Raw genomic sequence first — 4,497 nt, 5'->3', positions numbered from 1 at the left:
CCTTATCCTTCCTACAGCCCCTCCCCAGACTGAGGAGCCCCAGACGCCTCCCTCAGGGCCGCGCCCGGCTCCTCGCACCCCAATCCAGGGCCCGAATTCGGGAGAAGCAACGCGTTTCCGAAGCCCGCAGACCCGGAGCCTGCGGCGTGGGGCTGGGGGTATCCCCGCCCTCGCGGCGGGCAAGCCACGCCCCCGCCCGTCCCTCCCACGTACGTCACGTCCGGCCCGGCCCCGGGCCGCCCTCCGCCCTCCGCGCTCCTCCCGCTTGCCGTTAGGGAGGCTCTGCGCCTCAGCTGCCGCCGCTGTCGCCGCTCCCGCCCCCTCTCCCGCGTCTCCGCCGCCGCCGCCGCCGCCACCGCCGGGGACATCCGGGGGTTGCTTATCGGGCTGGCCCCGTGCCTCAGCCGCCGCTTTAGGCCCTCGCCAGCGGCCGTCTTCGGAAGAGGCTTGCCGGCCGCGGACGCGCTCGAGGCCTCAGTTCTCGTCGTCCTCCCGTCCCCGCGGGTCCTGGAGAAGCGGCCGCGGCCGGGGAACGGGGCGTCGCGGTTCCAACGGTAGGTGAACGGGCGGGTACCCTGTCTGCGCATGCGCCTGTCGCCGGTCGCCGCGGCTCTCCCCCCGCCTCTGCCGCCCACCAGCGCCAGTCCCACCCGCGCCAGTCCCACCCGCGCGGGCCCAAGGGCGGTGCGCGTCGGGGAGCTGGGGCGCCTGGGCAGGACCCTGCTAGTGGGGCATTTGGTAGAAGGGGCCCCCTTTCTCCCCGAGGGAGAGCGAAGGAAGCCGTGCCCAGGCTGCGGGGGTGTGAGGGGCAGCCTTCGGTTTTCAGCCGCTGCAGTGCGCGTGAGCGGCCTGCCTTACCGCCCCGCTCCTCCCCAATACAAGCGGGCACCGCAGCCCACATTTGTTTGCCGGCTTCCCCTGCACACCGGCCCCGCGCCGCCTCCCTGCCCACTTCCTTTATGCTGGGCAGCGAAGTTGATGCAGAAAAGGGAGTGTGGTTCGCTACAGGCTCCACTGCGCCCCTTTTAAAGATCACGTGAGGGGAGCGAGTGCCGACTTCCTTAAATCGCTCGGAGAAGGTCGCCGGAATTAGGCTGCTGGTGCCCTGGGGACTGGTCTAGAAGGCACTGCGCACAGGTCAGGCCAGAGGGCACTGCGTTACGTTTCCGGGGGGGCCTGGTTTCCGAGATAAGGTTATAGGAAATGGAATCGGTTGGCACACTTGCCCAGTGGGAATTTGTAAGCTTTTTTGTTTGTAATCAATGAAAAATAAAGTTGACTTTTAGAAAGACAGTTGCAGAATTGCATTCGGTTCCCCATTATGCCGTCGAATTAATGAAAAAAGTCTCTAAAGTATTGGGCATTTATCTTTCAAGTTTGTGATCATGTAAAAATGGCAACCGGAGCCACAGTATTGCTGACTGAACAAATAACTGGGATGCACTTAGTTTTAAAAAGGCAGACATTAAAGGATAGTTTAGAATTAAGTGACTCTGGGTTAATGTGAGGCTACTTTTGTCGTCAACTTTCCTTTTTTGCTATCTTGCTGTACTTGTTGGCCCGGTTTCTTACAGGTCTATGCATTTAGTAAGTACTTGTTGAATGGAATTGAATGAACTGGTCATCATTTGTACATCATTGGAGCGCCTTCTTACTTCATTAATCTGTGCTGCTTTTAAAACTGGGACAGAGCCCTGGCTGGGCAGCTGAGTTTGTTAGAGCGAGGCCCTGATACTCCCAAGGTTGCACCTGGGTCCCCTTGCAGGTTGAATCCTGGTCTGGGCACATAAAATAATCGAATGTGTAAATAAGTGAAACAACAAATCGATGTCTCTTTCTCTTTCCCTCTCTCAAATCAACAAATAAAATGAATACCCCGCCCCCCCCCCCCCCAAAAAAAAACCAACAAAAAAACTGGGGCAGTATATTCTCCAATTTAATTGTGTCACCAATTAGGGATCTATGACAGTTTCAGTCCTTGGAAAGATGTAGGAAGGCATATCACAGTGTCATAAAATTCTTCATTGGGTGAAGTAAAATATTTTTTTATTAGAATGCCATTGTTTTAGGACAGAGAAAATGGCGGAAATGTTTTTCTCCAATAAAATGACTACTTTTATTATCATTTATGAATAATCTTGGTCTGCATGGCTTCCCTCTTCATTGTACACTAACTTTAGTATTGGGGAAATAGTAGTATAAATTGCTATAGCTATACTTTTTTTGCTCTCCAAGTTCACAGTCTAGTGGAGAAGACAGATATACAAATAAGTATAATTAGTATTTTTTTTTTTGTTCATGTTCTAGCTTCCTTCCTTTTCCCCAAAGCAGTTTTTATACGTCTGTGCAAAAAGAGAAATGTCCTGATTTCAAGGGATTCATTTGGCTAGAACAAGTTGTTCAATTACCCTTAATATCCCTTATACAAAAAATGAAGTTTGTTGTAGTTTTGTATTAATGAGCTATAAGAAATGATAAACTGGTCTTCTTAAGACATAACTCATTGCGCTAAGTGGGCCCTTGGTGTGCATCCTTTCAATGGAGAAGAGGTGAAAAGTTACCAGAATAGAGGAGTCTTGAAGAGTACATTTGTAAAAATTATGATTGTGCACACACATAACTGACAAGAATGTGTTCTCTATTATGCATATAAAATCGTGTACCTTTTTTAAAAAAAGGATCCATCATTGTGCTGATACCTAGTGGGAAGAGCTAATTTAGCAGCTATTCACTTTGACTTACTAGAAAATCATGCTAAATTAGCAGACCAGTGACATTAAGTGGGGAAAGGGAATCTTTGGGGGGCCATCTAGCCATAGAACATTAAAGGTTTGCCTCTTAATCAGGAGACAAGCATTTAAAGTGTCACCTTTCCTTATACTTGCATAAGTAAGATTAAACTTTTTCCTGTTTTTTATTTTATTTTTAATGTATTGATATGTGAACCATGTAGAACTCTAGATCTGACGGATATTTCAGAGGTCATCCTTTGGGGAAATTTATCTAATTTTGGAGACTAACTCCATGTACCACATGGTCTTCTTGGCTTTTTGAATCAGAATTGTGGCTGGTTTCTAAGTAAATGTGAGTAAATAGTTTGCCCATTAATGGTGCTTATTTTAATGTTAGGGTTTTTTTTAAGACTTTCATTAGAAAGATTTGCAGTTAGATTCAGTGGCACATTCTAGCATAACCATTTCAAATTTTGAAGTTTAGCCAAGTGAGTTGAGACTGTAAAAGGGGAATAGTGCCTGCTTTGCAGCATTCTTTTTTATTTTTTACCTTTTTACTTTTCCTTTTAATCTTTATTTTTTATTTTATTTTTTTTGCTATTTTTTTGTTTTTTAATTGTTTTATTGCTTAAAGTATTACAAAGAGTATTGTATATGTCTCCTTTTTTTTCTCCCCTTGACCCTCCCCTAGCCTCCCATGCCCCCCAGTGTCTTGTGTCCATTGGTTATGCTCATATGCATGCATACAAGTCCTTCGGTTGATCCTTTTAATCTTTATTGTTGAAAGTATTACATAGGTACTCCTTTTTCCCTCATTAAGTTCTTCACACAGCATTATTCTTGGTATGAGAAATACCCTGTAAAATGCTTACAGATATTCTATAAAGGATGGTTGCTTTCCCTTCTTGATTTGATTATCTTTGGTTATTGCCGGAAGTCGGTATGACAGCTTTTAACTTTGAATAGCCAACATTATTTGCTTCTCATTTATGTCTTTATTTAGCATATATATAAAAAAGTTAAATTATGTGTCAGGCATTGTGTGAGGTCTTTGGTGATACAAATGTGAAATGACATGGTTCCTGTCTTCTATTGTGTGAGGTAATTGCTAAAAAGGTGAAAGGTACATTAGGAGCAAAGAACTGTCTGTCCCAGGAAGTAAGGGAAGGTTTGACAGGAAGCTGGAGTTGAGACTTTTAAAAAAAATTAATTTATTTTTTTAAAAATATATTTTTATTGACTTCAGAGAGGAAGCGAGAGGGAGAGAGAGATAGGAACATCAATGATGTGAGAGAATCATCGATTGGCTGCCTCCTGCACGTCCCACACTGGGGATCGAACCCACAACCCAGGCCCTTGACCAGAATTGAACCTGGGACCTTTCAGTCCTCAGGCTGAGGCTTTATCCACTGAGCCAAATCGGCAAGACCTGGAGTTGAGAATTTTGAAGATCAGTGTAAGTTTGTTGAACAAGATGGGGTTGGTCATGGTGTTGAGTTAGGGCTCCAAGCACAGAAAATAGTATGTGCAAAACCTGTGTGAACTTCAACTAGTTAAGTATTTATTGCTGAAGAGTCCAGTCAGGTGGAGGAGTATCAGGAAAGGAGATTTTACTGGTAGATGACATACTTGGAGACCATGCAATGGAGTTTAGAGTTTATCCTCTGTGCCAGAGGTTCTTAAAACTTTGTATGTATTACAGTCACCTGAATGCTGCATTGGCTTGTGGCTTTGCATTCTATACAGGGTGGGACAAAAGTAGGTT

At 45.9% G+C, this 4,497-nt stretch overlaps 1 protein-coding gene across 13 annotated transcripts in view; it reads left to right on the top strand.

Moving 5' to 3' along the window:
• Positions 1-414: 414 nt before the first annotated feature.
• The window catches only part of FAM13B (family with sequence similarity 13 member B), a 67,881-nt gene continuing 63,798 nt past the window's right edge, over positions 415-4,497 (top strand). For 12 of the 13 annotated variants that reach the window (XM_059698475.1, XM_059698474.1, XM_059698472.1 and 9 more), the window contains exon 1: positions 415-554. The gene's annotated coding sequence lies outside the window, so the exon portion shown is untranslated. Of the gene's footprint in view, positions 555-776; positions 1,138-4,497 lie in introns of those variants that run through there. The other variant, XM_059698464.1, reaches the window with a different exon arrangement.

The sequence above is a fragment of the Myotis daubentonii genome, chromosome 5 (genome assembly GCF_963259705.1).
Source record: "Myotis daubentonii chromosome 5, mMyoDau2.1, whole genome shotgun sequence".
NCBI classification, from domain to species: domain Eukaryota; kingdom Metazoa; phylum Chordata; class Mammalia; order Chiroptera; family Vespertilionidae; genus Myotis; species Myotis daubentonii.
The sequence above is the reverse complement of the archived record's forward strand: the minus strand, read 5'-3'. Positions and strand labels throughout refer to the sequence as shown.